General features: G+C 46.8%; 1 pseudogene; it reads left to right on the plus strand.

The window, feature by feature from the left end:
* The window catches only part of LOC141076498 (uncharacterized), a 106,055-nt pseudogene extending 84,398 nt beyond the window's left edge, over positions 1–21,657 (plus strand).
* The last annotated feature ends 4,903 nt before the right edge of the window (positions 21,658–26,560 follow it).

A 26,560-nucleotide genomic window follows, 5' to 3' on the forward strand; every position in this document is an offset into this window, starting at 1 on the left:
GGAAGGTGGAGCAATCGCTGCAGCTTCTGCATACGAACGGAGTGTACAGGCGACCGGCGGATGTGCGCGCACAGTCTTCGCACCTTCTGGAGCAGGGCTGTTAACTCCGGATAATTTTTGAGGAAGCACTGCACCACCAGGTTCAAGGTGTGAGCCAAGCAAGGTATGTGGCTGAGTTTTGAAAGGGCTATGGCTGCCACAAAATTACGGCCGTTATCACTAACTACCTTGCCTGCCTCAAGATGTACACTGCCCAGCCATGACTCAGTTTGTCGCTTCAAGTACTCGGCCAGCACCTCGGCGGTGTGTCTGTCGCCCAAACACATCATCTGCAACACAGCCTGCTGACGCTTTCCACTAGCTGCTCGATAGGGGGACACATCGTGTGCAACAGTGGCAGCTGCAGATGGAGTGCTCGTACGACTGCGCTCTGTGGACGAGCTTTCGCTTCTGGAGGAGGTGGAGGAGGAGGAGGGTCGATCGCCTACAGCCAACTGTTTCCTATACCGTGGGCTAGGCAGCACTGTCCCACCACCGCTGTCCCCTGTGGACCCTGCATCCACCACATTAACCCAGTGCGCAGTGATGGACATGTAACGGCCCTGGCCATGCCGGCTGGACCATGCATCAGTTGTGAGGTGCACCTTTCCGCTCACTGACTGCTTGAGTGCATGGACAATGCGGTCTTTCACATGATGGTGGAGGGCTGGGATGGCTTTGCGAGAGAAGAAGTGGCGACTGGGTAGGTCATAGCGTGGTACTGCATAGGCCATGAGTTCGCGGAAAGCTGTGCTTTCCACCAACCGAAAGGGCATCATCTCAAACGAGATTAGTTTGGCAATGTGGGCGTTCAAACCCAGTGTACGCGGATGAGAGACTGAGTACTTTCTTGACCTACTCATAGTGTCTGGGAGGGTGAGCTGGACTTGAGAGCTGCATATGGTGGAAGTAGCGGTGGACAGGGCGGACTGAGAGAGGGTTGATGATGGTGATGGAGTTGGTGTTCTTTCTGATGGCCTAGAATCAGTCTTTTGTTGATATAACAGTGGGATTCCCTGACTGCTGTGGCCTTGCAACGACACCTCAACATTTGCTGCTGTGCTAACCGGTGGGCTTACAGTGGGGGAAACAATGTAGCGTTGCTGACTACCTTCGTTGTGATCAGTTGCACATGTGGCACTTGAGGTTTGGTGTTGTGTCCACGCTTGCAAGTGCATGCTGGTTAAATGTCTAAGCATGCAACTGGTATTCAAATTTTTCAGATTTTTCCCTCGGCTAAAGGTCTTTGCGCACTTCTTACAGATAACCTTGGCCTGATCATGAGGATTTTGTTCAAAAAAGTGCCACACTGCACTCTTCCTACTTTGGCAGACATTTTGCGGCCTAGCACGCTGTGATCTTTTGACCCTCTGGACAAGCTGTCCAGCAACTCTTTTGATATTTGGAACCTGTCTTTGGAGTGCTCCGGGCCTGCCAGATAACAGCTGTTGCGATGTCGATGTCTGCTGTGGATGCTCCTCATCTGAGCTATTGGAAGCAGCACCCTCTTCCCCCAATGGATGCCAATCTGGGTCAACAACTGGGTCATCCATCACCTCCTCTTCTATGTCATGTGCACCTTCCTCTGTGTCACCGTGTATGGTGGTATAGTGTGCGGGAAGGGACACCTGAGTCTCATCAGGGTCAGAATCTGGCTCTGTACACTGCGAGGACAATGTAGTGCTCTGAGTGAATGTACCAGCAGAATCATCCATCAGCGGCTGTGCATCAGTGCACTCCATGTCAGATTCATCTTGGCCTGGGTAATTCACCATTTCACTTGATAATCCAGGCATGGTATGTGAAAACAGCTCCATGGAGTAATCAGTAGTATGGCCTGAGTCATCCTTCAATCTTGGTTGGGGTGAAGGACACAAGGAAAGGTGTGGTTCATGAACATGAGCCTCCAATGACGACTCAGTGCTTTTACTTTTTACAACTGAAGAAGAGGAGGCGATAGAGCTGGAGGCTGAGTCAGCAATGTAAGACAAAACTTTTTCCTGATGCTCTGGCTTTAAAAGCGGTTTGCCAACTCCTAGAAAACTAAGCGTTCGAGGCCTTATGTAGCCAGACGATGACGCAGGCTCAACACCTCCTGCATTCGGTCCTATTTTGCTCTTGCCACTACCATCAGATCCACCACCAACACCATCATTACCAGCTGCCAACCCCCGCCCAATTCCACGGCCTCTTCCACCAGCCTTCCTCATTTTTGGTAGAAATGTAGACAAAATCCAGCAAACTATATAGTATGTAAAACAAGGTGTCTATAGGACAGGGGAGATTTTGAATTTCTGCACACACTTTTGGACACTGGACACTTTTGGATTGTGTGAGGCCCATTGATATCTGAGCGCTATGTGACAGGCTCGATGGCACAGCTGTGACCTAAGTGACTAGAGAATAAGTGAGATTTTGAATCTCTGCACACACTTTTGGACACTGGACACTTTTGGATTGTGTGAGGCCCACTGATATCTGAGTGCTATGTGACAGGCTCGATGGCACAGCTGTGACCTAAGTGACTAGAGAATAAGTGACATTTTGAATCTCTGCACACACTTTTGGACACTGGACACTTTTGGATTGTGTGAGGCCCAATGAATATCTGAGCGCTATGTGACAAGCTCGATGGCACAGCTGTGACCTAAGTGACTAGAGGATAAGTGAGAGTTTGAATCTCTGCACACACTTTTGGACACTGGACACTTTTGGATTGTGTGAGGCCCAATGAATATCTGAGCGCTATGTGACAAGCTCGATGGCACAGCTGTGACCTAAGTGACTAGAGGATAAGTGAGAGTTTGAATCTCTGCACACACTTTTGGACACTGGACACTTTTGGATTGTGTGAGGCCCAATGAATATCTGAGCGCTATGTGACAAGCTCGATGGCACAGCTGTGACCTAAGTGACTAGAGGATAAGTGAGAGTTTGAATCTCTGCACACACTTTTGGACACTGGACACTTTTGGATTGTGTGAGGCCCAATGAATATCTGAGCGCTATGTGACAAGCTCGATGGCACAGCTGTGACCTAAGTGACTAGAGGATAAGTGAGAGTTTGAATCTCTGCACACACTTTTGGACACTGGACACTTTTGGATTGTGTGAGGCCCAATGAATATCTGAGCGCTATGTGACAAGCTCGATGGCACAGCTGTGACCTAAGTGACTAGAGGATAAGTGAGAGTTTGAATCTCTGCACACACTTTTGGACACTGGACACTTTTGGATTGTGTGAGGCCCAATGAATATCTGAGCGCTATGTGACAAGCTCGATGGCACAGCTGTGACCTAAGTGACTAGAGGATAAGTGAGAGTTTGAATCTCTGCACACACTTTTGGACACTGGACACTTTTGGATTGTGTGAGGCCCAATGAATATCTGAGCGCTATGTGACAAGCTCGATGGCACAGCTGTGACCTAAGTGACTAGAGAATAAGTGAGATTTTGAATCTCTGCACACACTTTTGGACACTGGACACTTTTGGATTGTGTGAGGCCCAATGAATATCTGAGCGCTATGTGACAAGCTCGATGGCACAGCTGTGACCTAAGTGACTAGAGGATAAGTGAGAGTTTGAATCTCTGCACACACTTTTGGACACTGGACACTTTTGGATTGTGTGAGGCCCAATGAATATCTGAGCGCTATGTGACAAGCTCGATGGCACAGCTGTGACCTAAGTGACTAGAGGATAAGGGAGATTGGATTGCTTTTAAAAAAGCAGTTTGCGGAGCAGTGGGTAAACAGCAATGCCAGCCTGTCAGGAAGCCTTAAAAGGCAGCCCAACAACCAACACCACTGATACACCACTATATAGCCTCCCCTTGCACTGCACACAGTGACTGGTGTGTTGTGCAGGCCAAATAGCTATCAGCAGCAGAAGCAGTTTTTTTTTTCTTCTCGGCAGGACAAAAAAAAAAAATTGGGATTGCTTTTAAAAAAGCAGTTTGAGGCCCAATGAATATCTGAGCGCTATGTGACAGGCTCGATGGCACAGCTGTGACCAAAGTGACTAGAGGATAAGGGAGATTGGATTGCTTTTAAAAAAGCAGTTTGCGGAGCAGTGGGTAAACAGCAATGCCAGCCTGTCAGGAAGCCTTAGAAGGCAGCCCAACAACCAACACCACTGATACACCACTATATAGCCTCCCCTTGCACTGCACACACAGTGACTGGTGTGTTGTGCAGGCCAAATCGCTAGCAGCAGAAGCAGCTTTTTGGTCTTCTTACCTGCCTAACGCTCTCCCTACAGAATCAGCAGCAACCTCTCCCTATACTGAGATCGGCAGAAGTAAGATGGCGGTCGGCGTGCACGCCCTTTTATACCCCCTGTGACGCCCACCAAAGCAAGCCAATCACTTGCATGCCCTTCTGAAAGATGGTGGTGACCCGTGCCTATGTCATCACGTTGCCCACAGTGTCCGTGGATCCTGATTGGCTGAAAAAGAGCGCAAAACAAACTTTTGAAACGCGACTTTGGCGCGTAAGTCGCAGACCTCGTGGCCGACCTCATCCTAGGGTCGGGTTTCGTTTCATGAAACCCGACTTTGCCAAAAGTAGGCGACTTTTGAATTTTTTCGACCCGTTTCGCTCAACTCTACTTTTTAGCCCTTTCCTCAGACTGTAGCTCCTGGGAACAGGCCCTCACTCTTGTCCCTTCACTATAAAGCTTGGGCCTCATTATACAGCTGTACAGGGGTGTAGTGAAGGCTTTTTAGCCCTTTCCTCAGACTGTAGCTCCTGGGAACAGGCCCTCACTCTTGTCCCTTCACTATAAAGCTTGGGCCTCATTATACAGCTGTACAGGGGTCTAGTGAAGGCTTTTTAGCCCTTTCCTCAGTCTGTAGCTCCTGGGAACAGGCCCTCACTCCTGTCCCCTCACTATAGAGCCTGGGCCTCATTATACAGCTGTACAGGGGTCTAGTGAAGGCTTTTTAGCCCTTTCCTCAGACTGTAGCTCCTGAGAACAGGCCCTCCCTCCTGTCCCTTCACTATAAAGCCTGGGCCTCATTATACAGCTGTACAGGGGTCTAGTGAAGGCTTTTTAGCCCTTTCCTCAGACTGTAGCTCCTGGGCACAGGCCCTCACTCCTGTCCCTTCACTATAAAGCCTGGGCCTCATTATACAGCTGTACAGGGGTCTAGTGAAGGCTTTTTAGCCCTTTCCTCAGACTGTAGCTCCTGGGCACAGGCCCTCACTCCTGTCCTTTCACTATAAAGCCTGGGCCTCATTATGCAGCTGTACAGGAGTCTAGTGAAGGCTTTTTAGCCCTTTCCTCAGACTGTAGCTCCTGGGAACAGGCCCTCACTCCTGTCCCTTCACTATAAAGCCTTTGCCTCATTATACAGCTGTACAGGGGTCTAGTGAAGGCTTTTTAGCCCTTTCCTCAGACTGTAGCTCCTGGGAACAGGCCCTCACTCCTGTCCCTTCACTATAAAGCCTTTGCCTCATTATACAGCTGTACAGGGGTCTAGTGAAGGCTTTTTAGCTCTTTCCTCGGTCTGTAGCTCCTGGGCACAGGCCCTCACTCCTGTCCCTTCACTATAAAGCCTGGGCCTCATTATGCAGCTGTACAGGAGTCTAGTGAAGGCTTTTTAGCCCTTTCCTCAGACAGTAGCTCCTGGGAACAGGCCCTCACTCCTGTCCCTTCACTATAAAGCCTTTGCCTCATTATACAGCTGTACAGGGGTCTAGTGAAGGCTTTTTAGCCCTTTCCTCAGACTGTAGCTCCTGGGAACAGGCCCTCACTCCTGTCCCTTCACTATAAAGCCTTTGCCTCATTATACAGCTGTGCAGGGGTCTAGTGAAGGCTTTTTAGCTCTTTCCTCAGACTGTAGCTCCTGGGCACAGGCCCTCACTCCTGTCCCTTCACTATAAATCCTGGGCCTCATTATACAACTGTACAGGGGTCTAGTGAAGGCTTTTTAGCCCTTTCCTCAGACTGTAGCTCCTGGGAACAGGTCCTCACTCCTGTCCCTTCACTATAAAGCCTGGGCCTCGTTATACAGCTGTACAGGGGTCTAGTGAAGGCTTTTTAGCCCTTTCCTCAGACTGTAGCTCCTGGGCACAGGCCCTCACTCCTGTCCCTTAACTATAAAGCCTGGGCCTCATTATACAGCTGTACAGGGGTCTAGTGAAAGCTTTTTAGCCCTTTCCTCAGACTGTAGCTTCTGGGATCAGGCCCTCACTCCTATCCCTTCACTATAAAGCCTGGGCCTCATTATACAGCTGTACAGGGGTCTAGTGAAGGCTTTTTAGCCCTTTCCTCAGACTGTAGCTCCTGGGCACAGGCCCTCACTCCTGTCCCTTCACTATAAAGCTTGGGCCTCATTATACAGCTGTACAGGGGTCTACTGAAGGCTTTTTAGCCCTTTCCTCAGACTGGAGCTCCTGGGCACAGGCCCTCACTCCTGTCCCTTCACTATAAAGCCTGGGCCTCATTATACAGCTGTACAGGGGTCTAGTGAAGGCTTTTTAGCCCTTTCCTCAGACTGTAGCTCCTGGGAACAGGCCCTCACTCTTGTCCCTTCACTATAAAGCTTGGGCCTCATTATACAGCTGTACAGGGGTCTAGTGAAGGCTTTTTAGCCCTTTCCTCAGACTGTAGCTCCTGGGAACAGGCCCTCACTCCTGTCCCCTCACTATAGAGCCTGGGCCTCATTATACAGCTGTACTGGGGTCTAGTTAAGGCTTTTTAGCCCTTTCCTCAGACTGTAGCTCCTGGGCACAGGCCCTCACTCCTGTCCCTTCACTATAAAGCCTGGGCCTCATTATACAGCTGTACAGGGGTCTAGTGAAGGCTTTTTAGCCCTTTCCTCAGACAGTAGCTCCTGGGAACAGGCCCTCACTCCTGTCCCTTTACTATAAAGCCTTTGCCTCATTATACAGCTGTACAGGGGTCTAGTGAAGGCATTTTAGCCCTTTCCTCAGACTGTAGCTCCTGGGCACAGGCCCTCACTCCTGTCCCTTCACTATAAAGCCTTTGCCCCATTATACAGCTGTACAGGGGTCTAGTGAAGGCTTTTTAGCTCTTTCCTCAGACTGTAGCTCCTGGGCACAGGCCCTCACTCCTGTCCCTTCACTATAAATCCTGGGCCTCATTATACAGCTGTACAGGGGTCTAGTGAAGGCTTTTTAGCCCTTTCCTCAGACTGTAGCTCCTGGGAACAGGTCTTCACTCCTGTCCCTTCACTATAAAGCCTGGGCCTCGTTATACAGCTGTACAGGGGTCTAGTGAAGGCTTTTTAGCCCATTCCTCAGACTGTAGCTCCTGGGAACAGGTCCTCACTCCTGTCCCTTCACTATAAAGCCTGAGCCTCATTATACAGCTGTACAGGGGTCTAGTGAAGGTTTTTTAGCTCTTTCCTCAGTCTGTAGCTCCTGGGAACAGGCCCTCACTCCTGTCCCTTCACTATAAAGCCTGGGCCTCGTTATACAGCTGTACAGGGGTCTAGTGAAGGCTTTTTAGCCCATTCCTCAGACTGTAGCTCCTGGGAACAGGTCCTCACTCCTGTCCCTTCACTATAAAGCCTGGGCCTCATTATACAGCTGTACAGGGGTCTAGTGAAGGCTTTTTAGCCCTTTCCTCAGACTGTAGCTCCTGGGCACAGGCCCTCACTCCTGTCCCTTCACTATAAAGCCTGGTCCTCATTATACAGCTGTACAGGGGTCTAGTGAAGGCTTTTTAGCCCTTTCCTCAGACTGTAGCTCCTGGGAACAGATCCTCACTCCTGTCCCTTCACTATAAAGCCTGGTCCTCATTATACAGCTGTACAGGGGTCTAGTGAAGGCTTTTTAGCCCTTTCCTCAGTCCGTAGCTCCTGGGAACAGGCCCTCACTCCTGTCCCTTCACTATAAGGCATGGGCCTCATTATACAGCTGTACAGGGGTCTAGTGAAGGCTTTTTAGCTCTTTCCTCAGACTGTAGCTCCTGGGCACAGGCCCTCACTCCTGTCCCTTCACTATAAAGCCTGGGCCTCATTATACAGTTGTACAGGGGTCTAGTGAAGGCTTTTTAGCCCTTTCCTCAGACTGTAGCTCCTGGGCACAGGCCCTCACTCCTGTCCCTTCACTATAAAGCCTGGGCCTCATTTTACAGCTGTACAGGGGTCTAGTGAAGGCTTTTTAGCCCTTTCCTCGGTCTGTAGCTCCTGGGCACAGGCCCTCACTCCTGTCCCTTCACTATAAAGCCTGGGCCTCATTATGCAGCTGTACAGGAGTCTAGTGAAGGCTTTTTAGCCCTTTCCTCAGACAGTAGCTCCTGGGAACAGGCCCTCACTCCTGTCCCTTCACTATAAAGCCTTTGCCTCATTATACAGCTGTACAGGGGTCTAGTGAAGGCTTTTTAGCCCTTTCCTCAGACTGTAGCTCCTGGGCACAGGCCCTCACTCCTGTCCCTTCACTATAAAACCTTTGCCTCATTATACAGCTGTACAGGGGTCTAGTGAAGGCTTTTTAGCTCTTTCCTCAGACTGTAGCTCCTGGGCACAGGCCCTCACTCCTGTCCCTTCACTATAAATCCTGGGCCTCATTATACAGCTGTACAGTGGTCTAGTGAAGGCTTTTTAGCCCTTTCCTCAGACTGTAGCTCCTGGGAACAGGTCCTCACTCCTGTCCCTTCACTATAAAGCCTGGGCCTCGTTATACAGCTGTACAGGGGTCTAGTGAAGGCTTTTTAGCCCTTTCCTCAGTCTGTAGCTCCTGGGAACAGGTCCTCACTCCTGTCCCTTCACTATAAAGCCTGGGCCTCATTATACAGCTGTACAGGGGTCTAGTGAAGGTTTTTTAGCTCTTTCCTCAATCTGTAGCTCCTGGGATCAGGCCCTCACTCCTGTCCCTTCACTATAAAGCCTGGGCCTCACTATACAGCTGTACAGAGGTCTAGTGAAGGTTTTTTTAGCTCTTTCCTCAGTCTGTAGCTCCTGGGAACAGGTCCTCACTCCTTCCCTTCACTATAAAGCCTGGGCCTCATTATACAGCTGTACAGGGGTCTAGTGAAGGCTTTTTAGCCCTTTCCTCAGACTGTAGCTTCTGGGCACAGGCCCTCACTCCTGTCCCTTCACTATAAAGCCTGGTCCTGATTATACAGCTGTACAGGGGTCTAGTGAAGGCTTTTTAGCCCTTTCCTCAGACTGTAGCTCCTGGGAACAGGCCCTCACTCCTGTCCCTTCACTATAAAGCCTGGTCCTCATTATACAGCTGTACAGGGGTCTAGTGAAGGCTTTTTAGCCCTTTCCTCAGTCCGTAGCTCCTGGGAACAGGCCCTCACTCCTGTCCCTTCACTATAAAGCCTGGGCCTCATTATACAGCTGTACAGGGGTCTAGTGAAGGCTTTTTAGCTCTTTCCTCAGTCTGTAGCTCCTGGGAACGGGCCCTCACTCCTGTCCCTTCACTATAAAGCCTGGGCCTCACTATACAGCTGTACAGGGGTCTAGTGAAGGTTTTTTAGCTCTTTCCTCAGTCTGTAGCTCCTGGGAACAGATCCTCACTCCTTTCCCTTCACTATAAAGCCTGGGCCTCATTATACAGCTGTACAGGGGTCTAGTGAAGGCTTTTTAGCCCTTTCCTCAGACTGTAGCTCCTGGGAACAGGCCCTCACTCCTATCCCTTCACTATAAAGCCTGGGCCTCATTATACAGCTGTACAGGGGTCTAGTGAAGGCCCGGATCCCTGGAGCGCTCCCGATAATCAGCTGCATGTGTCGCTCTCCATGCAGGTGCTGTGACTATCACACAGCGTGACACACACAGCTGATTATCGGGAGCGCTCCAGCACACTGAGTCCTGCACACACTGAGGCCCCTGATCATGTGACCCCTGACTCCTCCCCTCCTGTGACCTCATCACAGGTCCTGTGAGCACAGAGCAGTCATATATGTGGCAGACACTCCTGGATCTTCTGCTTTCTGGGCAGGTTCCTCCTGTGAGTCCTATTAACCCTTTCGCTCCCTGTATTCTCCTTTCTGACAGGACAATATCTGAATTCGGACAGTGTGACAGGCATTTAAGCAATGTGGAAGGAAAAAATGACAATTGTACTTTTTTTCCTCACAAAAATGTGACTTTAGCCCCAAAATTGGCAGCGTAACAAATCCTTATTCCCCCACTGTAGTTTGTAGACTCCATATACAGATCCCTTAAGTGTGAAAAGAGCTGAATTCCCCACTTAAGTTATTGCATTTTGGAAATTGCCCCCACTGGGAATTTATCTCCAGGTAAAGGCACAATTGTGTCTCCATGGGGGTTGTGCTCACAGCCCAACATCGTGTGGCCTCCAAAGAAATGCCACCCCGCACCATTACTGACCTCTGCCAAACCGGTCATGCTGAAGGATGTTGCAGGCAGCAGATCGCTCTCCACGGCGTCTCCAGACTCTGTCACGGCTGTCACATGTGCTCAGTGTGAACCTGCTTCCATCTGTGAAGAACACAGGGCGCCAGTGGCGAATTTGCCTATCCTGGTGTTCTGTGGGAAATGCCAAGCATCCTGTACGGTATTGGGCTGTGAGCACAACCCCCATCTGTGGACGTCGGGCCCTCAGACCATCCTCATGGAGTTGTTTTGTAACCGTTTGTGCAGACACATGAACATTTGTGGCCTGCTGAAGATCATTTTGCAGGGCTCTGGCAGTGCTCCTCCTGTTCCTCCTTGCATAAAGGTGGAGGTAGCGGTCCTGCTGCTGGGTTGTTGCCCTCATACGGCCCCCTCCACATCTCCTAGTGTACTGGCCTGTCTCCTGGTAGCACCTCCAGCCTCTGGACACTACGCTGACTGACACAGCAAACCTTCTTGCCACAGCTCGCATCGATGTGCCATCCTGGATGAGCTGCACTACCTGAGCCACTTGTGTCAGTTGTAGAGTCCGTCTCATGTTACTACAAGTGTGAAAGCACAACCAACATTCAAAAGTGACCAAAACATCAGCCAGAAAGCATTGGTACTGAGATGTGGTCTGTGGTCCACACCTGCAGAACCACTCCTTTATTGAGGGTGTCTTGATAATTGCCAATAATTTCCATCTGTTGTCTATTGCATTTGCACAACAGCATGTGAAATTGATTGTCAGTCAGTGTTGCTTCCTAAGTGGACAGTTTGATTTCACAGAAGTTTGATTTACTTGGAGTTATATTCTGTTGTTTAAGTGTTCCCTTTATTTTTTTGAACCGTGTATATAGATAGATTTTTTTTTCTTTACGTTGGATGGTCCAATTCCAGCTATTGCTGTGTGATCTGTGATTTCTATCTACTCCACTGTGTACAGGATAATAGAGTGTAATAAAGTAGTTATGGACGTGACGTAACTAACATTGTGCAGTGACTCTGCTTTCCATATAGTGATGGATATTTCTTGTTGCTGAAACTGTGATATTTTTTTCTACTTTAAACCTTTTTTAAACACCTCTGATCAGTGCGATCACACAACATACAAGCCTCTGATGGCTCCGGTGATGCCCTGTACTACTGTAGTGCCGTGTATCATCACTGCCCATCAGTTTAATACTAACGGCCCCATACACATGAGATCAGAGTTGGCTGAACGGTCATTTGGCAGACGGCGATCTCTCCCGACTCCCCCATATACACAAATATTCCAGCTTTCCTGTGGTCTGTATGAGAGAGTCGCCTCCAGACTCCTCTAGCGGAGGATTATCTACAGGAAGAACAAACGGATTATCCTCTGAAATTCAGGATGCCAGATCCTTCTCTGCCCTGACATCATCTGTCGGGAGGCCCCCAAATACATTATATGGTCGGCCAAACCCCCCGAAATCAGTGCTTTCATGGAACTTTAGTGTAATGTGTATGGGGGCGTTATAAGGTAACTTATTGGACGCTGCCTCTGGCCCGGCCTAATAGACCTTCATACATTGCAGCCCAGACCCCATTATTAGGCATGTAAGTATCGCAGTAACTAGGCCGCCCCATACTATCGAGTACTTGGGGGCGGGGGGCATTCAGCCAAACTCTGTCACACCTTCTTAGATGCCATGTTTGCTTTTCACAGCAGCAAGTGGTTAAACTGTCAGGGATTTGTTGCAGCCTCCTCTGTGCCGTCCCTGCGGTGTACATCTATGTTCTGGGGACCAAAAAGATTCATTTCTTTTTAATAAATGTTTAACATGTTAAAAATTATAAAATGTGTCTTCTGCTTTTTGCATATTTTTTTCTTCTTACAAGAATTGTTGGAGCCACTTTTTCTTTAGAAACATTTTAATGTCGGCTTTTTCTGGAGTTTTTCTTGTAATATAGGAAAGCCTAAGGCCAGAAATAATCCCCATAAATCACTGTACATGGAGACTTTGGGATCAGATCATTTCTGTCCGTTGTGATTTTGGAAACAAAAAATCTTTTCTAAAAGCCTCAAACTTCTGTGTGTGACTCAGAGCTGAGATCTAACGAGAAGATTCCAGTGCGGGGAAGACGGGAAACATTCATATAGACGGCCGGCGGGGATGGAGGCAGTGACCGACTCTGGCCACATCTGTCTCTAGAGCCGCAGTAGAAGATGAAGATGTCGTCCTCATCATGAAGGAGTTATTTCTCATGTCACGTGTAATGAATATCTCCTGCAGTATTGCTAATGCCGATTCCAGTGTCGGTAATGAGACGAGAATTAGCGTTATGGAAGATGAGTCTATGAGGAACGTGTTCAGCTGCCGACTCCGAGGAGGAAACTGCTTGTTGTCTGTGGCCTAAATATATAGGTTTTATTAGTAGATGTCAGGGAAGAAAACTAAACCCTGTAAGATAATAAATCTCCTCATATGTTTCCCTTATTATCTCCAGTAAGTGTATTATTACACAGGATTCTTATGATGTTACATCGGATCATCTTCTTCTCATTCAGGTCTCTACAATATCGGATCCTCTCAGTGAAGATCTTCTACAGAAGAGAATTTTCCTGATTTACCCATCAAGGATGGATATGGACAGAGAAAAGATGGCGGGGAGGATGTTACACCTCACCCTAGAGATCCTCTTCCATCTCACTGGAGAGGTGAGAGAGTCTGATGACGTCACATTACATCATTCTTATCTATGGGAATAACAGATGGACAGAACTGGAGAGGTGAGGACTCTGAAAATGTCTGTAGTGAGATTTATTAATGTGTCTCTCCATTACCAGGATTATACAGTGGTGAAGAAGACCTCTAGTGATCGCTGTCAGGACCCTGTGTCTGAGGGATGTGGAAGACCCCTGAGCCCAATCACGGGGTCTCCACCTCACCCCCTGATCCATGAGGACATCAATGACCAGAAGATCCTAGAACTCATCTACAAGATGATTGAGCTGCTGGCTGGAGAGGTGACACTGCTGGGAATGCTGGGACATTATACAATAACGCTATGAAGGGATCGGGGGGATGACGGTATCATTGTATGTGTCAGGTTCCTATAAGGTGTCAGGATGTCGCTGTCTATTTCTCCATGGAAGAGTGGGAGTATTTAGAAGGACACAGAGATCTGTACAAGGACGTCATAATGGAGGTTCCCCAGCACCTCACATCTCCAGGTAATAGACAGGACTAAATACACACGGCCTATAATTATCTATGTAGAGAATGAATTCAGTCCCTGTAGGTGTTTCCTCCAGATCTATCCAGTAAGAGGACAACACCAGAGAGATGTCCCCGTCCTCTTCTTCCACAGGACTATAACCAAGAAGATCCCAGTGCTCCTCAGGATCATCAGGTAGATGGAGAGAAGGTGTCAGGAGATCTCCCCTATGATGTGTAGACGGCTGTGAAGGTCTTGTGCTCAGTCTTGTTTTATCCACCAGTATTATATGTTTAATACTTGTGTAATGAGAGCGGTGGAGATGGCAGGATTAGAGCTGGTCATAGATGGGACTTCTCCATCTGTCGGTGACTTTTACAATATTTGTTTCAGGGTGAAGATCTGACCCATATTAATACTACAGAGACATATGTGAGAGATGATGAGTGGTGTAAAGAGGAGATTCCCACATATGACTACCCAGGTGAGTAGTAACCACCGAATGCAGAGAAGTCACAGATTCCTCTCAGTCACCGGCTGTGGCTGCTTTATCGGTGGTGTAGTCCGGCCGTATTACCATGATCACCATTTTGCGTCTAGACCACAACATTATCATCCACCCAAAACTGTTCAAATGACTTTGGGCATTGAAAGCCCTTTTCTATAGAACTTACGACCTGGAGGATCCACCCCCCCTGGGATTAGTGTGAGGGTGATCCCTTAAGGCATGATCAATATGATTGCTTGTACTGACCCAACATAGGCCGAGTGCACGCTTAAAGAGTCATACCGAACGCAGAGTTAGATGTCTACTCCTTTCTCAGCAAAGGCTTGCACACAACTGAAGTTTATTCTCAAGACAAAGAGACAGGCGATGGGTGTCACACAATCTTCTGAGTAGCCAGTGTCAGTCTATGATAGGTCCATTTCAGCTTCACTTCCATATATGGTATCCAGTATCTCAGCTTCTGCATTCCAAGGATTCCTTCCAGGGTGTTGTCTGAAAGACACAGACGCCATCTTGGTACACCATATCCGAACTGACTTATATAAGGTTTAATAATTGATTTCAGTAGCCATTCTCTCCTTCACATTAGGAGACGCTAACCGTTACCTGCCCAGATCTGTAACTATAAAGCCAACTGACAGCATACATAGAATGTGCTGACAAGATAGAAAATCACTTGTAGAAAAATATGTGCTTTATGTGGTGCTCTAATTACATATTCATCTGTATTACATCTAGCAAAATGTCACTGGCGATGTCGGCGCCTGCGCAGTAGTATCTATACGTAAGAGATAGAGGCTACTGCGCAGGCGCCACTGGTGTCATTTTGCTGGATGTAATTTTTCTAAGCCTCACAATAGCCACAATATTATAGGCATTATCAACAATAATATCAATGCTATTATATGCATTATGTAATAATGCGGGGCAGGTCAGTGAGGGGTCAGCAATGACCAGCCAGGTCTTTCCCCGGAAGGAACAACCACGGGAAGGGCAGTCTCCAATGAAGGAAACCACCTATGCCAAAACATGGTATCCATCCACAGACAGCTGTTTCGGGGTATTGCCCCTCATTTTCACAGTGAGGGGTCAGCGACCTGTCATAAGCTAATACAGATGAATATGTAATCAGAGCACAACAAAGCCCCGCCCACAGCCCCGCCCCCGAGCACGAGAATATCATTAACTGAAAACTACAAATACAGATTACACAACAACCACAAGACGGATTTCATCACCAGGTATCATTGTAATCAGTATAACGGCGCTGACCTGACAGTGTCTGTAGGTTACTGAGCACAATCCTGCTGACAGGTTCCCTTTAAGACATCTCAGCTCTGTACTATTATACACAGTTCTCTTTAAATGTGTAATATTTCTTCATGAAACTCATCTGACAGAAAATATTGGAGCTTACAATGGTTTAGATTGTGACGTCACCGAGCCCCATACTCTAATTACCCCAGAGAGGTTTCACCACTAGCTACTCATTTATTACTGATGGAGACTGAGGAGTTTGATCATTTCAGTAGATGTTATTGTCTATAGTCACAGTGTTTGATTACAGTAGTGTCCAAAATCCTCTGATTTAACCTCTTCCCGCAGCCAGTTTTGTGTTCTTAATCAGGCCCCATTATTAATATCTGACGTGTGTCACTTTATGTGGTGGTAAGTTTGGAATTCTTCACAAAGGATAATAGAAAACAGATGGATCTTACAAATTATTTTCCAGCTTCGCACTATACTCTATATACGATTATACTCTACTGTCTGGGCACATGGCAATGTTCAGAAGGGAAGGAGCGCCATTTAGCTATTTGAATGCAGATCTAGCTGGAATAGTTTGCAGACACAATGTATTGGGAGCACTGTTCATGGTCACCTGGCTGTTCATGGTGGACATCTTTTGAGCTTTCTTGGCTCTATCTTCTCTGCTTTCCATATCCCAGGGATTGCCTTGCTCATCGCCCTTTAACACCCTTACATGGATCTGGACTTACACTGGGACCCCTAGGCTTGGACTTGCTATTCTGTAGTGTTAGATGGCAAGAAGAATAGTCAGGTAGCTGGGTCAGAACCAGAAGGACAGAATACAGAACCAGAAGACACAAGAGTAGTCAGTAAACGGGCCACGGTCACAACAGGGGATAAATACACAATCCGCAAGCTGAGCACAGAGGACTGAACCAGAGGAGAACAGCGCTGTATCTGGCAGATTCCGGCCATGTGCTTTGCGCTTTAGTAGGGTGTGGTACTATCCAATTGGCTGAAGTAGGAAGCAGATTACTCCAGCTGGACAGCAGGAACAGATCCCAGATGAGATTGGACACACCATATGCAGAAGCCCTAATATAACTAAATGACAGAAAACCAGAATAGTCGAAATCCCCATAAAGTGATTCCATTTTATAAATTAATTCCCTGAGGGTTGTAATCTATACACACGGGGTCAAAATTGTTGGTACCCCTCGTTTAATGACAGAAAAATCCACAATGGTCACAGAAATAACTTGAATCTCACAAAAGTAATAATAAATAAAAAATCTATGAAAATGAACAAATGAAAGTCAGACATTGCTTTTCAACCAGGCTTCCACAGAATGTGTAAATCGCGGTGTGTCCACTAATTAGCATCACAGGTGTCTACAATCCTGGAATCAGTGAGTGGCCTGTATAGAGGCTACAGATACTCACTGTGCTGTGTGGTGACATGGTGTGTATCACACTCAACATGGACCAGAGGAAGCGAAGGAAAGAGTTGTCTCAGGAGATTAGAAAGAAAATTATAGACAAACATGTTACAGGTAAAAGTTATAAGACCATCTCCAAGCAGCTTCATGTTCTTGTGACTAAAGTTGCACATATTATTCAGAAATTTAATATCCATAGGACTGTACCCAACCTCCCTGGACGTGGCCGCAGGAGGAAAATTGATGACAAATCAAAGAGACGGATAATATGAATAGTAACAAAAGAGCCCAGAAAAACTTGTAAGCAGATTAAAGGTGAACTTGAAGCTCAAGGAACATCAGTGTCAGATCACACCATCCGTCGTTCTATGAGCCAAAGTGGACTTCATGGGAGACGACCAAGGAGGACACCATTGTTGAAAAAAAATCAGACTGGAATTTGCTAAACTACATGTTGACAAGCTGCAAAGCCTCTGGGAGAATGTCCTATGGACAGATGAGACAAAAATGGAACTTTCTGGCAAGGCACGTCAGCTCTATGTTCTCAGATGGAAAAATGAGGCATATCACAAAAAGAACACTGTCCCTACTGTGAAACATGGAGAAGACTCTGTTACGTTCTGGGGCTGCTTTGCTGCATCTGGCACAGGGTGTCTAGAATCTCCATCGTACAATGAAATCTCAAGACTATCAAGGGATTCTAGAGAGAAATGTGCTGCCCAATGTCAGAAAGCTTGGTCTCAGTCGCAGGTCATGGGTCTTGCAACAGGATAATGACACACAATACACAGCTAAAAACAGGCAAGAATGGCTGAGAGGAAAATATTGGACTATTCTGAAGTGGCCTTCTATGAGCCCTGACCTAAATCCTAATGAGCATCTTTGGAAAGAGCTGAAACATGCCGTCTGGAAAAGGCAACCTTCAAACATGAGACAACTGAAGTAGTTGCTCTTGAAGAGTGGGCCAAAATACCTGTCGAGAGGAGCAGAAGTCTCATTGACAGCTACAGGAATCATTTTATTTCAACAATTGCCTCCAAAGGTTGTGCAATAAAATATTTTAGTTAAGGGTACAATCATTTCTGTCCAGGCCTATTTCATGAGTTTTATTTTTTTTTTAATTTTGTGGAAGCATGGCTGAAAAGCAATGTCTGACTTTCAGTTGTTCATTTTCATAGATTTTTTAATTATTATTACTTTTGTAAGATTAAAGTTATTTCTGTGACCATTGTGGGTTTCATTAAACAACGGGTACCAACAATTTTGACCATGTGTGTAGGAGGAGTGAATAATTTGACTCCACAGCAACTTTCCGGAAATTAACATCCAGTGGATGTTGGAGTGAAAATTACACATTTGCCATTTTATTACCCAGCACATAGTGCCCAGATTGTGCTCCAGGAGACACCGCAAATTAAGTGGATTCTTCTCACTATAATATTGCTAAGTACAGGGATCCTAAACGTTGTTTGCGCACACTGCAAGACTCCGAAGTGAGAGCGGATTTTGCTGGATTGGTTTATAGAAACTCTGTTGCTTTTCAACAGCCTTTGAGCCACTATTAGTGTGGGAACCTCTGTTTTTCCAATGACAGATGATGGACCTGAGTGGGGACTTGTTTTTTGTGAGATGAGAATTGGTATTATTTTCGCCTACATAACATTGATTGGTTTCTTTGTATTCGATATTTGGGAGGCAGAATGAACAAACAGTTGAACACCGCACACTACTGGCTCATCCAACAAGGTTTTCTATTACACTGTGAACTGTCATTGTCTTGGTAAATAATTAAAGCTTTTACATAGCTTGCCATTTTTATGGACAATTTAAGTAGAAATGTTCAAAAATATAAAACTAAAGGATATTTTAGTAATAAATAATGATTGTTTTTTTATCTTAGCAGATGACTGTACCAGGAGATCAGAGGGACAGTTGACATCTTCAATTTTTAAATCTGATGATCTTGAGATCCTACAAGATACAACTGAAGTGATTGCTATTACTCCAGATATATCATCATCCATTCATAGCAAAGATTTGTCATCTGATCTTATGAAACAGGTCCCATCTTCTGATTCATTACTGAGTAATAAGGGAAAGCAATGTCACAAAAAAGGCAATAAAAAACAAACTGCTACTAAAGCAGAGAAGTCATTCTCATGTTCAGAATGTGGGAAGTGTTTTACATGGAAATCAGATTTGGTTTATCACCATAGAACTCACACAGGGGAGAAGCCTTTTTCCTGTTCAGAATGTGGGAAATGTTTTATACAGAAATCAGATTTGGTTAATCACCATAGAACTCACACAGGGGAGAAGCCTTTTTCCTGTTCAGAATGTGGGAAATGTTTTATACAGAGATCACATTTTGTTACTCACCAGAGAACTCACACAGGAGAGAAGCCTTTTTCCTGTTCAGAATGTGGGAAATGTTTTAACCGGAAATCAAATTTTGTTAATCACCATAGAACTCACACAGGGGAGAAGCCTTTTTCCTGTTCAGAATGTGGGAAATGTTTTATACAGAAATCACATTTTGTTACTCACCAGAGAACTCACACAGGGGAGAAGCCTTTTTCCTGTTCTGAATGTGGGAAATGTTTTAACCGGAAATCAAATTTGGTTAATCACCATAGAACTCACACAGAGGAGAAGCCTTTTTCCTGTTCTGAATGTGGGAAATGTTTTAACCAGAAATCAGATTTGGTTAATCACCGTAGAGCTCACACAGGGGAGAAGCCTTTTTCCTGTTCAGAATGTGGGAAATGTTTTAACCAGAAATCAGATTTGGTTAATCACCATAGAACTCACACAGGGGAAAAGCCTTTTTCCTGTTCAGAATGTGGGAAATGTTTTGCACTTAAATCACAATTTGTTAGACACCAAAGAACTCACACAGGGGAGAAGCCTTTTTCCTGTTCAGAATGTGGGAAATGTTTTAACTGGAAATCACAATTGGTTTATCACCATAGAACTCACACAGGGGAGAATCCTTTTTCCTGTTCAGAATGTGGGAAATGTTTTAACCATAAATCAGAATTGGTTAATCACCATAAAACTCACACAGGGGAGAAGTCTTTTTCCTGTTCAGAATGTGGGAAATGTTTTGCACATAAGTCACATTTTGTTACTCACCAGAGAACTCACACAGGGGAGAAGCCTTTTTCCTGTTCAGAATGTGGGAAATGTTTTAACCAGAAATCAGATTTGGTTAATCACCATAAAACTCACACAGGGGAGAAGCCTTTTTCCTGTTCAGAATGTGGGAAATATTTTGCACATAAATCACATTTTGTTAATCACCAGAGAACACACACAGGGGAGAAACCTTTTTCATGTTCAGAATGCGGGAAATATTTTCCGTACAAATCAAATTTTGTTACCCACCAGAGAACTCACACAGGGGAGAAGCCTTTTTCATGTTCAGAATGTGGGAAATGTTTTTGCAATAAATCAGATTGTGTTAGGCACCAGAGAACTCACCAGGGGAGAAGCCTTTTTCATGTTCAGGATGTGGAATAATTTTTAACCAGAAAGGGAGTCTTGTTCCACACCAAATAACTCACACAGGGGAGAAACTTCTTTCTTGTTTAATTGAAAATAAATCTTGATCACATCAGAGAAGCCATTTTTCCTGTTCATAATGTGGGAAATGTTTTAACAGAAATGGAATCTTACTACTAATAATAATCTTTCTTTTTATATAGCACTAACCTATTCCGCAGCCTTTTACAGTTTGCACACATTATCATCACTGGCCCCAATGGGGCTCACAATGTAAATTCCCTATCAGTATGTCTTTTGAATGTGGGAGGAAACCCACGCAAACACGGGGAGAACATACAAACTCCTTGCAGATGTTGTCCTAGATGGGAGTTGAACCCAGGACTACAGCACTACAAGGCTGCAGTGCTAGCGACTGAGCCACCTCAACAGAGAACTTACACAGGGGAGAAGCCTTTATCCTGTTCAGAATGTGAGAAATATTTTAACCGGAAAGCGCTTCTTGTTAGACATCAGAGCAGTTACACAGGGGAGAAGCCTTTTTGATTTTCTTAATATAGTCAATATTTTACTTGGAAATCAGCTGTTAATAAACATCAGAGATGTCACATAGGGGAGAAGCCTTTTTTATGTTCATAATGTTGGAATAGTTTTAACCAAAATTGAACTTTCTTAAATGGGTTGTCTCTTGTCATTCCTCCTGTATGCTGAAAATAGGATAAAACTAAACTTTATTAATTCCAAATGTAAAACTATACCCATAATTCACCCCCTGCAGGTTAGTCAGAAGGTGACTAATAGAAAAAAACATATACCCAACATCTCAGTATATAGGGTGAGGTGATGTATACACACTCACTCTCCAAGCCTCTTATTTCTATGGGTTTCATTGTCCTCACCAAAGGCGTCATCAGGTGACTATTTAATATTGATCTATATTCAAGCGCGACTGGACAAAAAAAAATTAAAATCATGTTATCTGAAACAGAAAACTAGCCACATATCGGCAGATCCCAGACTTCAAACTTTATACTTCGTATAGTTTTTACATCACGAGGGACATGGATCTATCATTCTACAGGAAACAACCTAGGGGTTTTCAGCCTTGGTTGGAAGAATACAGAGCTGCTCCACTGACCATCGCTGAACCATGGATACGTTTGGAGAAGCCAGGTTGTGATCCTCGGATCAACTGGCCTTTTTTTTAGCTTGTATGGACTGAATGGATTGTCATCTTCCTACACTTGTTGTTACCTCCTCTTTGTGCGTGCCACAGGTGGGGTAGCAACCCCTGGAGCAAATCAGCGGAAGGATGAGACTCTGCAATGTGCACTCTGTTGGGTATTTTGCTGGGACTGTTCTATGTGTTATCTGCCTGTTTTGTGGTACAATAAAGCATTGCCACACTGCATTACCCTCACTGTGTGTGTGTTGTCTGAGTAGCGTTATGCCCATGTTAAAGGGAGAGCCTGCGTTCGGTGGGATGATCCCTGATCCATGTTGTTTCGGCCAGCGGACCGGGGTGCGCGCTGACCACCCCATGTCTCCACAGGCATGCTTCAATAGTCTCAATGGGAGGCTAGAAGCTGCTATAACCCGATCAGCTCTGCTACATGCAGGCAATGATCAGATCACCTGCATGTAGCAGAGTTGCTCACTTGCTATGAGCGCCAACCACTGGGCAGAGCTCATAGGATCCGGCAGTGACAACCATAGAGGTCTGCTGGAGACCTCTGGTTGTCATGCCAACCTATCGGTGACTCGTGATCACGTGACAGGGTCACCGATGTGCGGGATTTCTGGCCCATCATGTGCGAGAAAAGATGTGGGCTCAGCGCCAGATCCCGCATCAAAAGGAGGGAGTCCGACATCAGCATACAGTTACACCCGATGTCAGAAAGGGGTTAAAGGGGATTGTTTTTACAGAGACAGAAGTGGTAATCAATCATGTATACATACAAATAATTACAGAAATACACAGATTCTAATGTTAAATAGTATAGAGTTACCACAAGAAAATATAATTTGTGTAAATCATGTGTAGATATAAAAATTCAGGCAAATGTCAAATGTTCAAAAACAGCAAAAAGCAGAGATGCCGACCTGCCCAGACCTCCAAACAAATGCACTATCAGGGTGAGTGGGCCCATATAGTTAAGATGGCGGCAACACAGGTGCAAGAATACCGATGAGACAACCGCTCACAACCTACCAATGTATGGAGGGGCGGTTGCTTGGTATATTAATGCACAATGAAGACTTGTATGCTCCGCTGTTCACACAATGGGAATGCACAGCATCCAGGTTAACAGCCTATTAGTTACGCCCATACTATTAGATCAGGCGGGCTGCCTAGCGCCATCCAAATGCATCCCATGTGAACAGACACCACAGTTTACAAGACTGAATGGGCCCAACTGCACCCTGAAAAATAAAGTGCAAAAAACACATATAAAAAATATGAGAGGTATTAGTTAATATTTTGGCCAAAATATGTAAGCAAGTAACCCACGTCATGCGTTGGCCTAAAAAAGTGTCAAAGGACTCACAAAAATTGCTTCTTCTACTTCCACCACTGCTGCTGCTGCTAATATTTTGGCGTTGAAGAATTGATGGTCCGGAGGTTGGAAGTCAACAACCGCGATTCGAACTGTGTGCTTCACTGCTGTCTTAGGGAAAAGCTCTCTTAAGGTTGTGTAAAAGCGTGTTTCAATACTCCAGCATTCGCTGTTCCCTTTCTAGGGCAGGGATCATGTGGCAAAATTTGGTTTTATAACGTGGATCTAATAAAGTGGCAACCCAGTAGTCAGCATTATTCCTAATCATAACTATACAGGCATCATGTTGCATATAGTGCAGCAAGAAGGCTCTCATATGTAGGGCTCTACCATGAGGTCCAAGCCCATGCTGTGTTGGTGACTGGGTAACAATGAGGCTCGTTTCCTCCGTCCCATCCCACCAACCACGAATAACAGAGAGGGGAGTATTATCCTCTTCATCTGACAGTTACTCGCCCATCACCTCTTTCTCCTCCATTTGTTCCTCGGATCTTGCACCTTCCATAACAGCTTGTCTGTTATCACCCCCCCCTCGATCACAGTAATCCACCCTCCCTTGGCACCCACTTGTGTTGCGACAGTCTTGAACTTAGAGACAGTATTATCCCTTCTGCATCCTCCTCTGCTTCCTCCTCTTCTTCTGGGACCACCATCTCTTCCCGCAGGCTATTCAATGTCTTCTCCAGCATATAGATGACCAGAATAGTGATGCTGATGATGGAGGCATCAGTGATAACTATCTCAGTAGCCATTTTTAAACTGTGCAGAAGGGTGCAGAAGTACTTAATCTGTGCGCACTCTGTAAATGTGACATGCGCCAGGTCCATACGGCGTTGGCCCAGGCTATATGACATGACATACTGCGTCAGGACTTGTTGCTGCTGCCACAGTCGCTCCATCGTGCAGAGTGGAATTCCACTGCAAGTCGATGAGGAGAGGGGTGTGAATGGCAGAAATGAGAACACAGCTTATGTGCCTTCTTGAGCAGTTCACCCAGGCCAGAATAGTGGTGGAGAATACGCTATACCACCAAGTTGAGGACATGAGCCATGCAAGGCACGTGTGTGGGCTTGCCTTGCCGTAGGGCCGCCACCAAGTTTGCACCCTTATCACCTTCCCTGCATGCAGGTTCAGCGGAGACAGCCATTGATCAAACTGAGCCTGGAGAACTGTCCACAACTCTTCAGCTGTATGACTGCAATCTCCAAGACATATCAATTTTAAGACTGCCTGATTGCAGAGAGCCCTGGCTGTGCAGTACGGAGGTGGTGGGGATCTGCTCCGCACTTGGAACGCGTGTCTCATTAAGGCAGAGGTTGAGGGCACAGGTGGAGGCCCTAAAAGTGATAGAGGAGGCAAAAGCAGTGGAGGAAGTGTTAAATGTAGAGGTTTGTCCTGCAAGCCTTGGGGATTCCAAGACTTGTGGAGCAGTACCTGTCCCCACAGCCAGTAGAGTCACCCAGTGCCCAGTCAGCGAGATGTAACCCCCTTGGCCATGCTTACTCATCCAAGTGTCTGTGATGACACACTCCCCATGCACACTAGACTGTATAATCTCTAGACTATAATCTAGACTATACTGACTAGATGTTTCTTATCAAAAACATCCACAAAGGCACTATAAGCCGACGGTAATCCGAAGAGAACAGGAGAAGGAAGAGGGGTACCCACGGGATGCAGCGGCAGCAGGCACCGAGCCTGAAAAGACCCCCCCAGCGCAAGACGTTGCCGCTATGCCAATCTAAGGTGGGCTCGTGGAGCCCAGCCAAGGGAGACCGAGTAGGATTGGATGGGAAAGACCTGCCAAGACATAAAACATAATTTTCTCCTTGTGCAGGGCTCCTACCTGCAACTCTACCTCATGAGTGACATGGGTAACTGTCTCTAGCAGGGGTCGACCATCTACGGAAGTGAGACTTTGAGGGTTCTTTAAGGGCCTCACAGGAACAGAAAATTTGTTGACCTCCTCAAGCCTAATAAAATTTCCGGCGGCACCCGAGTCCACATAGGCCACCAGAGAAGCCCGCTTCCCATCAACATGCAAGAGGACAGACAAAGTGAGGGGTAGAGAGGTATCACAAACACCCAGGAAGGCCTCTCTCACCTGGCCTAGGCGGAGGAGTTTTCTGGACGGTCAGGACAAGTTTGGAGCAAATGGGAACCGCTACCGCAGTAGAAACAAAGACCCTGGAGGGTTCTCTCCCTACAACGCTGGTCAGAGAGCTTCAGGCAGTCCACCTGCATAGGTTAGGGAGCAGAGGCAGAGAAGAGGATCCTGGGTCGGGAACTGGGTGGTCTGCAAAGAGAAGATAAAGGACAAGAAACCCTTCTCTCCCTGGCCCGTTCCTGAAACTGGAGATCTATCCGTGTGGCCAGGGAAATCAAATCCTCCAGAGCTGTAGGGGTATCACGACCAGCGAGCTCATCTTTAATATGACTCGAGAGACCTCGCCAGAAAGCGTCCACCAACGCCTCGCTATTCCAACCTAAGTCGGCGGACAGGGTCCTGAACTGTATGGCGTACTGGCCCACGGTTAGGGAACCTTGGCAGAGGCTAAACAAAGCCTCAGTGGTGGAGGCTAATCGACCCAGTTCGTCAAAAACCCGACGGAAAGTGTCCATAAATACAGATAACTGGGAAACCACAGGGTCATCACGCTCCCAGAGGGGATTGACCCAAGCCAGAGCGTCCCCCTCTAGGTGAGAGATGATGAAGGCCACTTTGGCTCGGTCTGTGGGGTACTGCTGGGGCAGTAATTCAAAATGAAGACTGCACTGATTTAGAAAACCCCGGCATAATTTGGCGTCACCGCTATACCGGGGTGGTTTGGCCAACTGCGGAGGAGGATGGGAACCCGCAGCAGGAGGAGCAGAGGCGGCCGACTGCAAGGCAAGCAACCGACCATCTACTGAAGCCATATAGCTGAGGATATGTGACTGGGTATCACGCTGCTGCGCCAATTCTTGCTGTAAGCCAGCCAACTGGGCAGCGTTACCATGGTCAGAGGATTGGAGAGCGGAAAGACGCGAGTCCATAGTTTTCATAAAGGACATCAACGCATCTGGTTTTCCTGAAGGAAAACCAAATCTTTTTGGGCAGCCGTGGCTCCAGCGGGATCAGCAACCTGTTACGGTTGCTGTAGCAAGAGGAATGCAGAGACAACCCGGAAGTGGACCCTCTGGGTCACGGCTACAGAGCCCCTAAGGGCGAGCGTCCAGGTGAGAACCACCCCCTATACAGGGAGTGTTAGGGGTAGACCCCCAGGGGATAGAACCGCGACAGCCGGAACCAAAGGGACGACTGGGCTTAGACAGGAGAGGAGGCACAGGCAAATCCGTACAGGGAGCCCAGGGGAACACAGAGGCCGTGGAGAACAGGCAGAGCGCAGGACCGGAGCGCAGCGGGTGGCAATAGCTGGAGGCTGCAAAAGCAGAAGTACTGATAAAACACAAAACGGGAGGATGGAAGGAGCAGGACAGGGAAGGAGTAAGGACCAACAGAGGGTACCGTATAGCAAGAGTGCAGAGGGAGAGCTGTCGGAGGCAGCGCAGGTGGAGGCAAAGGGAGAGGGAACTGAAGATACAGCACACAGCGAAGGCAGAGGCAAGAATAGAGGTACTTAAGACCAGGGACACTGCACAGACAGAGGCAGGGTAGAAGGGGCCTGTAACACAGAGAACGCTGCTATGAGACAGCGTCACCGCATTAGTAGAACAGGCGTCTTACCTGTCCAGACGCCGGCCATAAGTAGCA

The sequence above is a fragment of the Dendrobates tinctorius genome, unplaced genomic scaffold (assembly GCF_039654945.1).
Source record: "Dendrobates tinctorius isolate UK_male_01 unplaced genomic scaffold, ASM3965494v1 ptg000418l, whole genome shotgun sequence".
Taxonomy (NCBI): domain Eukaryota; kingdom Metazoa; phylum Chordata; class Amphibia; order Anura; family Dendrobatidae; genus Dendrobates; species Dendrobates tinctorius.